This window comes from Melopsittacus undulatus, chromosome 5 (genome assembly GCF_012275295.1).
Source record: "Melopsittacus undulatus isolate bMelUnd1 chromosome 5, bMelUnd1.mat.Z, whole genome shotgun sequence".
Lineage (NCBI taxonomy): Eukaryota > Metazoa > Chordata > Aves > Psittaciformes > Psittaculidae > Melopsittacus > Melopsittacus undulatus.
In genome coordinates, this window is record NC_047531.1 from 66,676,486 (window position 1) to 66,687,797 (window position 11,312).

Genomic DNA, 11,312 nt, shown 5'->3' on the forward strand with positions numbered 1-11,312 from the left:
TTACTTATCAGATATGTGGGGGGAGATATCATTTGGTTTATCATCATCCTGGATAGTAATTTCTTGGTTGCTTCTGAGCATCTTGCTTTGGAGGAGAGATAAGACCCCTGTTGCTTTGTGCAAACCCTTCATTTTGAAGAAGAGCAGTCTCGGCCTCCATCACTTTGTATTTGTTTGACCTGTCTGCAAACCAGCCACAGCATATCCTAAAGTTGTTCATGCTTTTCAAGTGTTCTGTGACCATTTCCTTCCACTGTCCACTCACTTTTTTGTCACTTTGCCTTTCAACACGCAGGTCAAGTTCAAAACCATGGAGCAATCCTCAGGGTAAGCCAGCCACAGAGACACATTCTCCAGCTGAAGAAAGCTTTAGTTCTGCTCACTATAAGCCATTCTTACCTTATTCCTGTATCAAATGCAGCAGAGTTCAATTAACAGACTTCAGGAAAAAACAAAAGTGGTGTTGAGGCTGTATATAATTGGTGGGATGAGAAATAACTGTCTGCCTTCAGTAACAAATCAGATGGGAACACCACCTTAGACTTGGGCCATGTCCTGCCTCTGCTCTTGTCAGACCCTTGCCCTCAGCTGGAGGGGGATACACAGGCAGCAGAATGACATGTGGGGACTCCCCCATCATGGCAGACCCAGAGGAGGTTTCCGTGTGCACAGCTATGGATCTGTCCTTTCCCTTACAGCCAGTCCACACCTCAAAACAAACAATCCAAGAGAATTATCTTTTTCCTCAAGTTTTAGGCATCTGAGTAAGAGCAGTAAGATCATGTGGATTCAAAGAGCTACACTGCTCCATCCCTCCAGGCAGGTGTTTCTGCTCTTTCCAGCTGAACTGCAAACAGATGGAATTTGACAGTGTTTCCCCTTCAGTTGCATCCTAAGGAAAATTAGCTAGCTTTGTCTTTTAGTTGATGCAGGCACAAATGACAAACTATTGACAGCCAAGGGTGTTTCCCCACACTAAATCCACAGATCTGACAGCAAACACTACTGAAACAAAAGCAATAATAAGGAATTAAATTCTTGTGGGCCTGTGAAATTAGAATGTTTTGTAAGAATGACTGCATTTTTTGTCTGTGTCACTAATGGCAGATGCAAAGTTAATCATGGAATTGGTACAAAACATTAAGTTAATAAGAGACCATAGGGCCTTTTTGCTGATATCAGTGTGCCACAGCTATGTCTGAGTTAGAGAAGAAAAGAGCTTAATTGCCACTGTACAAGTGGTAAGTTCACAAAGCTGTAGAATGTAGACTAGATGAGTTATTAAAAGATATTCCCAGAGCAAGTCCAGCTTTCTTAAGGATTCTGTGGGTTTACAGTAAGAAGGCCACAGGGGAAAATGTTGCAAAAATGAATCTGCAAACTCAGGGAACAAATGTTGTCACTAATGCTTCTGTGTCTAAGAAATCCGCTACCTAGAATATCGATATTAAATAGTCTTAACATATAGTAGCATAATATAATGAAAAAGGGATATTCAGGCTGGCTTAAGAGACTGCTAACACAACCTTCATACTGTCCCTTCCTCTGCCACAGTACCCAGCAATGCCATTTCTGCTATGTGCAGTTACAGAATAACATACCTTCTGCAAACTTTCTCTCCTGACCTCCAATAGTAGAGAAAGGAAATTTCACATTCTGTTGAGTTTGGGAGCTTCTCTTATCTATTTACTTTTATATTGTCCCACCCTTGCTCCAATTTCTGTAGCTCATGTCAAAAGAAAATAATAGTCCAGCAAAGAAAATTACACCACCATTGCCAGTTGCCCAGGTTTTCACCTTCATAGGAAATCAACAGGTTAATAAGCTGCAAGAGTCTGTATTGCCAGTTTTATGCAGATCTAAATATCATTAGAAGTCCATTGGATGGATTCTTTCTTGCTGGATTGCATAAAGATCACTCCTTTAAGAGAGACTTTCCACTTGCCCACCCTTTCCATGTACTTTTAGTGCAAGACATACTGGAACCATTGATTATGTAGTAAGATCATTAAAAAGGTAATTTCTTTCTGCAGCATGACTCAAAGGTATAATAAAACTTTTATTGGATCAATATCTTCTCAAGTATTGAAAGTAGTAATAAATTTTCATGGCATTAACAAAATTCAGTAATTTGTCACTCACATAGGCCCAGATGAGCAGAGCCTACTGTTTGACAGTCACTAAAGCTATTGAAATAATGCAGGTAATCTGGAAAAAATGGTTGGGTAGTTAGGAAACTATGATTTTTACATCAGTAAGACCAGAGAATAACATTCTGCAAAAGATTGTCAGGTTTGTTTCCTGGCTGCCACATTGCCCCCTAGACTATTCCTCTGTGAGTCGAGTTCTGGCAAATATGCTTTGCTACTGAGCAGTCTTATATTCTGCCTTTCAAACACAGATGCTCCCTAGACTTACAAAAACTGGAAGTACTGACTGTTTCTCTTTCTCAGGAAAATGCTAAGGAAGAGAAAATATCCAGCAGTTTCTCCCTCTATTTTCTTCATGGGTGTTATTGTGAACTACCTGTTAACTTCTCAGCCATTTTTGTCTAAGGTTTTTAAATGGATTTCTGATTTACCAATCAGCCATGAAAGAGTGTAAAACCAGATATGTTTTCTTTATTTTAAATTGCTTACCTTTAGCTTCACAACATTTTCCTTTACAACATTTTGCTCCTTCTGGTGGTTGGGATTCGTTTGCTTGTTTGTTTTGTAATCAGAAAACCATCCCTGCTGACATGGAAGGAGGAATACTTTAAAAAAAAACTTCCACCAGAATCTGATCAAGTTATTTAAGTAAGGTTTTTGGTTTGTTGATGTTGTTTTTTTCTCTATGGATGTGAATACATTTCTTTGATAGAAAACAATTATAACATTTGCTTATCTTTAAAAAACAGTTGGATTATTTCCATATTATTTAATATAATATTTGTTAACAATTTGGAAGCAGTTTTTTTAATAATATTATACCTCTTAAGGCCTTTGCTACACTTTAAGCCTTTTGTTTCTCTGACAGAATAAAGACCAGAAGGAAATATGACTAAACACAAAATCTTTTACCAGGAAGTTTCATACCATCATTTGTCTCCATGTTGCAGCAGGGAAACCAGTGCCAGAGCACATTTTGTAATGCAGTTTCTATTAGTGCTGCTGGTGCAAGCATGACCAGGAATCAGATTCATCCCTGACACACACAAACAAAAAAAAAAGACAACATGACCTTGGTTCTCCATCTTAACAAGCCTGATCTGCACCAGCCCTCCAGGGCATCACATTGAAATCATGCATTGCATCACACAGGCTCTACGTGAGCTTATGGATCCCTTAGTGCTGGTCTGTCATTGATTCTCCTCACCCTCAATATCCACAGAGCATGGAGTTAATCAAGGCATGTCTCTTTCTTGGTGACCCCATCTGCCAAAACAGACCTGGAAGCTGTCTATCCATCATTTTGCTCTAGACCAATGCCCATTTGCCACAGTACTGCTGAGCTCTACAGAGAGTTTATGTCACTGTGACATGATACTTGTGCCTCAGACATATGGATGAAGACCAGGCTCTAGCACTGTCCTACAGTAAGTTCAAAGTCTTTAAGTCCTTGTGATAAAAGTAAAATGTGCCAACTTTACTTAGGTTGCACTGTTAATTGTTTTCTACTGTAAAACAAACACATACAAAACCTGCATGCTTCAAAATGTCAGGAAGACAGTAACATGACCAGCATAAGATTTGTCCTGGTACCTATACACTGCCATTAGAACTAGAAAGTAAAGGATGTTCTCTAATTTTATATCTGATCAGAAAGCCTCATGGTTGATCTCAAAGGACTTTCTTTACAGATTAGATTGAAATGATATGCTAAATCTTGCACACAGTATCAGATGAATTTGAAATTGACTGTGAAAGGCAAATAAATTACTTGAGCATCTCTTTTTATTTATAGAAACAAAAAGAACATAGGGGAATCCGTTTGCTTAATTTATTGAGCAGCTTTGCATGAATTAAAGCTATTCTGACAGTAGTACTAAGTAAACAAGATTAGTTAAAGAGAATGACCACCTTCCTTCCACTGGCATAAGAAATAATCACTAGAAAAATAAGGTAAAAGTTTTGTTTTATCTTTTCAGAAAATTATTTTCCTTTAACAGAATTTTTTTCCACCTCCATTCTCAAAAGTACATTGCTTCTGCTCTTGGAAGTGTAGCCCAATTATCAAGAATCAATTTGTTTGTTGAAATGATACTTGTAGAAGGTTTTGTATATTTAATTACATCTCATCTTTTTGAACACTAATTTATAAAACTCATTACATCTACACAAAATTAATTTGAAAATGTGAAAAATCAATATTTAGAACTTTTTTGAAATCCATTCTAAAATATATACTGAGGGAAAATACTCTTCTCATACTTGCATCTGAGAGGGGCATCCTTAAACCTTTTCAATATATTTTATTATTTTTATATAATTGGGAAGATAGAAATTTCAAGACAGGATTAGACTAAATCTTAATACAATGCATTGAAGCATATGTGTATGCTGTACTGAATCTAGTATTATATAACATGCCTCATACGAAATGTTGCAGATAGCCTTTTGTGAACTTCAGTAATCATTCTTTTCACTCAGAGAAATGGCTGAATAAGTTTAAAATAATTTTGTTCGCTGAAATCAAATGTAAAGCCAGATATATCTTTATATATATCTTTTCCAACCCAAAGCATTCTATGATTCTATAATATTTATGCAGCACTAAGAGTTTAACTGAGACTGGGAAATTATTATATACCTAAAGCTGTACCACTATTAATCCCATGACTTCTAAGATACAACAGTTATTAATTCTATTTTCCAGGAACATCTTTTGAAGGTGTTTTGCATATCTTGAGCATCAGGTGTCAGAAGACAATGACCTTTTTGTGAAAATTGTTTCCCCCATTTGGCCAGGTATTTCTGTCTTGTGTAAACTCACGTGTTTCTGTGCTGGTGCTTTGGTCCCCTTTACATCATCTCCAAGGTGGTCCTTAACACAGTCAGCCTCCTCCTGAGTCTATATTACAAATACTCTGCAATAATAAGCCTGTAGTGGATGCCTAGGACAAATCAACACCTCAATTGTCCACAATATTATCCCAGTGATTTCCACCACCCTCCTCCACCAGACCATTTCTGGTACCCCACCACTGATTGTCCTATTACCATCATATGAAAAATTCAGCTTCAGGGAGCCTTATATATGTGAGTCATGAAGATAAGCACACATCTCAGTAAAACTAGAAATTTAGTGCATGAGAAGAACCAGGATCATGCCTGCCATGTCATTCCCTGACAACGGTCAAGACACCAGCACAATATCTTGAAGTTAGTATAATATTTCCTAGGAAAAGGATCAAATTCTTAACTTAATCTCTTCATTCCTTATATTCAAAGGTTACACAAAGTATTTTCCAAAATGAAGTTTAGGAGCTAAGATCTGTAGCCATTGTTCTGTAAGAATCAATGGCAATTTAAACACAAACACCAGATATTATTTTTCTCCCTGTTCCTAGCTTTATAATACATATATATGTGGCCCACAAGACCACTCAAATACATAGGGGACTGTACTGTAAAATACAGAATATTCTGTAAAATACAGAATGAGTGTTTCCTCTTCCCTAAGATAACATCTGCTCTTAAGAAGAAGATAGTGCATCATAAAAGGACATAGGGACATTTCCGGGTTTTGTATATGATTTGTAAGGTGTCCTAAATGCTTTTAGTACTGTTTCAATTCCAAAGCAAGTGGTCAAGGAAAAATAGCTATTCATGTGTGTGCTTGTTTTCCTTTTCACAGATGGTTACTCTGTGTGATCAGCTTTTTCCCAAAGCAAAGTCTTTGTGGAACAGATTCCTATCCTGAAGCTCTGTTGAAAGGTGTATAAATGCTGCTGAAGAGGTCCCTGCTGCTTTTGGTTTTGAGAAGACTTACATGTACTCTTTGTTTTTTGCAGGAAAATAGATTAGATCTACAGGACTGTGGCTATTACAGTGCTGTCCAACAGAGTATCAGCTCCTGAATGAAGAACATACTATCCATACCCATACAACAAAATATTTTGGAGTCTGTTTTAGTTATCAATCTTCTCCCTCCACCCAATGATGGTGTGCAGAGCTGCTTTGCTTTCTACAGACCAATACAAGGATTTTTCCTGATTGCAGGATGTTTGGAGGGCTGGGTGACTAGATGCAGCTAGGCTGTGGGAAAGCACGACTTGGTTAGGAGTGAGGAGATTGTGACTGACAAGCAGATGAAGGAAAAAAATGGGACAGTGCCTGAGAGGAAGAGTTGAGATGAGTGTGAAAAAAGCAAAAGGTCAAAGCATGGAAAGGAATGAAGTGAAAAAAACAGCAAAGAGAACCAAAAAGAATAAAAAACCACAAGGGAGAAGGCAGTTCAGGGGGAATGAGTCGTAAATAAAGCAAGTCATGAAGCAGGACATGATAAAAACAATCTGTTCCAAAAGAGCTGGACCTGCAGAGTCTCTTTGAACTGAACCTAACATTTCCAGGCCGTGAGGTGGGAATGGCCCGGGTTAAGAGAGGAAATGAGTCTGTGCTGCTATTCAGATAGATGCTGCTGGCAACATCACTCTATCTCCATTTTAGTATTATTGCTGAGCCCTTCATTCATTCCCATCCTACTCATTGATAGGCCAACAGCAGTATAAGCAGTGAGCTTTGCTGCATTCAGGCACCATATGAAAACACTGGTCCTGTGATCAGTGGGGAAACATTACAGCATGTTACACAAAAAACATTATAACATTTGCACATAAAACTCACTTAGAAGCAGTACTTAAAATCTGTATTGATCCCCTGGCTAACCCCATCCTTTCAGAGTGCTGTCCCTGGTGCACAAACTGCAAGGACTGCAGCCCACCAGTTTTCATAGTACCACATAATTTCTACATTAAATTACGTATTACTTACTGTGTCCTGAACTGCAAGAAGAAGGCAGTGATGCAAGGTGAGCCTTTCTTTTTACTACACTGTACACAGCATTTTGGTCCATGAAAGTTCACTGACAAATCCTATGTGTTAGGACTAAACCAAGAATTCATTGCTGTTATGTCCTCATCTGGTGTTTTCACTTCCTGCATTGCTCACTTAGAGTTTCTGACTAATTATTAAAATTGGCTGCAGGCATGAGTCATGTGCTTTAACACAACCTGATTTACCAGTCAAAAGGATATAGTGATTTTTCACTAATGCAAATTTTTCTAATTGGGTCACAGTCTTTTGTTTTTTTCTCTGCATGATGTGTCATGAAAAAGTGTCCAATCAGTTTAAAACCTCCCATCCTTGAAAAGTGGCCTATGTCCTACACTGATTTTCATGCAAGTTGAAATGCAGACAAAAAAAAAGAGCAAATCTCAATGACACAGACTTTTTATGGTAAGTTTGTCCTAAATATATATGTGATTTTTTGTGATAAAGGGACAAAGGAAGTGACACCACCTTTGGTCATAGGCCCTTGGTATTGCATTACCTACTCTGTAGTCCTGACTTCTGGTGTGGAGGAGCTCCTCTTAATTCTTTACTTTTTAAATAATATGCATGTTGTATTATGGCATATACAACTGAAGATTTTGCTGCAGCTGTGGAACAAGTGAAAACTGAAGCTGTAAGTCAGGAAGACATGAGAAGGGTGTTGGTCGATGAGAAAATGAACATGAGCCGGCTTCAGTATGCGCTTACAACTCAGAAAGCCAACTGTATCCTGGGCTGCATCAAAAGGAGCGTGACCAGCAGGTTGAAGGAGGTGATCCTGCCCCTCTACTCTGTTCTCGTGAGACCTCACTTGGAGTATTGTGTGCAGTTCTGGTGTCCTCAACATAAAAAGCTGTTGGAACAAGTCCAGAGGAGGTCCATGAGGATGGTCAGGGGACTGGAGCACCTCCCATATGAAGACAGGCTGAGAAAGTTGGGGCTGTTCAGCCTGGAGAAGAGAAGGCTGCGTGGAGACCTCATAGCAGCCTTCCAGTATCTGAAGGGGGCCTGCAGGGATGCTGGTGAGGGACTACTCATTAGGGACTGTAGTGATAGGACAAGGATTGAAACTTAACAGGTTGAAACTTAAACTGCAGAGGTTTAGATTGGATCTAAGGAAGGAATTATTTACTGTTAGGGTGGTGAGGCACTGGAATGGGTTGCCCAGTGAGGTAGTGAATGCTCCATCCCTGGCAGTGTTCAAGACCAGGTTGGATGAAGCCTTGGGTGATATGGTTTAGTGTGAGGTGTCCCTGCCCATGGCATTGGGGTTGGAACTTGATGATCTTAAGGTCCTTTCCAACCCTAACTATTCTATGATTCTATGATTCTAAGTTCAGGGTCATATCTGAAGCTTTCTTCAAAAGTGAATTATGTCCAAATGTCAGCTCTAGATTAAAAGAAAGTGTACTAACAACTGAAAACTTTCATCCTCCCATTTCTGAAGGTTAGGTGTATAGTATAAAAGGAGGCATCTCTTCACCATACCTATGCAGTGCAATGCCAACACATCAGATAGGGTCACAAAAGTAGGCAAAGTAGCTAGTTAACTTGCAGAATCCTTTGCCAGAGGAGCTGGCACCAACTGACTCCAGCACCAAGGAATTCAGAGTTCCTCATGTTCTTTTGTGGAAGAGGATGCAGTTGTAATACCAGCTAAAGGTCTTGCAGTGCAGTTTTACCTAGAGCACTCATGAGGTACAGCCATCCAACCCACCATTATAAGGGAGGTTCTTTGTGTTACTGCACTGGTCAGCATAAACCTACCCAATAAGCATTGTCTCCTGCAAAAGCAGATTCCAGTTACAGGATTTCAGGTGATAGACTGAATAAACTCAGAAAGATCTTCACCCAAATGTTTTCATGAATTACAATAAGATCACTGAAGGCTCCTCTAGGAAACAGAGATAGTGTGTTTCTGAGACAGGGCGCTCAAAAGTTATAGGACGATTTCACATGGGTCCCCTGGTCCTACTTGTGCTTTAGCTGAGCCAACAACCCTCCCATTTTGATACTGGTTTCTTACTGCATACAAGTGCATTATATTTAGGTTGTGCTAATTGATTATTTAACAAAGCTTTGGTATTTCTGGTGGAAGGAGATTTCTTGTTGAATACCTTGCTTTTAAGTGGATTTTTCCCCTTTCCTGAAGTACTGAAAATTGGTGAGAGACAGTATAGAGAAAATGAAGTGCACGGCTGCTACTTAGGATTAAGGTCTCAGTATTATTTGCCCAGTGTGTCTTGTTTATTGTTGTTAGAGGAGTCTCATCAAATCATGTTCCCATGGTTGACTGTGTTTGTGTAAATGCAACATTCCATCGGGCTTGTTTTTTTCTATGTGCTTCATACTCATTTAAGGTTGAAATTTTAATATGAAATGATCATGAATGAGTTGATCAGGAAAGGCTTCATAACTACATCAAAAACATAACAGCAGAGGAGAGTAAAACAGAATATCTTTTATTAAATTATAACTGGAGGCTACTGGCTCTCTGTAAAATAATATGTGAATCAGTGGAATCAGCCCCAGCGAGTGCCACAAGGATATTCATTAGCCAGGGAAATAGTCATTATCAAGCTACTGGAAAGTTGTCCTGCCACTGAATCTTGTAATGAAGTGTTCAAACTTTTAAATTAATTGAAAATAGAAAGTAATGAAGATAGCAGTTTGCCAAATTCCTGAAAGGCAAATTGTTAAATACACACATGTGAAGATACATTATTTCTCCATCTTTCATCTTCCCTTTGCCGATTCATTTTTCTTCTGCCTTCTTTGTGATCTCCTCCTTCCACCAGCTCAAACCCATGTCATGATTATGCAGAATCTCTCACTTTGAAGGGCTGTTGGTGGTATCCCCAAGAACTTGTACCCTGACCAGGTTGCACACCCTGCAAGCTAGGCACATATCAAAGGGAAGTACAGAGAATGATGTACTGATGGGAAAACTGCCATGCCATGCTTCAGTGCCCATCCACTACTCCAATGTAATTGCCCGATTTCACAGAACACGTTCTAATAGTGTGAATAAAACAATAACTTAATCCTTTTCTCAGGAGAATTACATAAGTACATCAGCAGTAGTTTATCCTTAGGCAAAAGGATGATAGTACTGAAAGAAAAAACATTAAATCAATATGAACAAACCTAAGCAGCATTTAGTCTCTTATGAGAACATTAACATAACAACAAAAATGCTGAAATAATTTACATTATAATTAAGGCCATTAAGGAGACATGCACTGTATTAAGTCGTATCTGTACTCCTATACCTACATGCTGCTGCTTTTCTTATTTCTGTAGGGAATATTACTGTTACCTACCCCTTGCATAACACCAGCTGACAGAGCTTATGCAAGGGCAGCCAGAGGCTGGAACAGACTTTGGCTGATGGTATCTTTGTCCCTAATGGACAAGAAGCACATCCTCCCAGGTTGCTGCTGGCAGGAGAAAGGGCACACCTACATTTAGATACTTATCTTCCTGTCAGCAGAAGACAAGCTCTCTCCTTGCAAAAAGAAAACTTTCTTTCCTAAGCAAATATTACTTCATTTTCTACCACCCTATAGCACTGTGGAAAAGGTTTTATTAAGACAGACTGCGAAATGTTGCTCTGCGTGTGTCAACACAAAGAGGGTTACGCAGCCTGATTCCACAGAGCCCAGATGTGAACTAAACATGGGTAATGCTGATACAGATTCTTGGTACAGATAAACTTAAATAATTTGAGAACAGAATTTAAAAGACAAGGCCAGTTGCCAACTCGGCTAGCAGACATGTGTGCCTAGAGCACTAATGGGACAATGATTACTGTGCGCAAGTGCAGGGCACAATGTCCTCACTCAGTAAATGTGACTTATAAAGTATGGGACATCACCATGCATGAAGGCAGCCTTGATGGACACAAAACAGGTAACAGAATGAACCTGACCTCAATATGCTGGTGCTCTGTTCCCTTGATATAATGCTGAAGCAGAGCAAGCTGGAGAAGTATTTTTACCATAGGTTCACCTCTGTGGCTTAGTGATCATGTTCCCTGGACTGTGGAAGAGGCAGACCTGGAAAATAAAGAGCAAAGAGTTATTTCCACAACTGGAGAAATAACTTTTATCTGCCTTGGGTTTAACAGCATTAAGAAGAAAATACTAATCTCATTTAATGCCCCAAATCTAGCTAGTCATCAAGAAGTATCTGATTTCTTCCACTGGCCAAAAATAATGTAATAGTTTCTTGACTTTGCTGAAAGGGCTGCTATGATGGATTGTACTTCATTGTCTA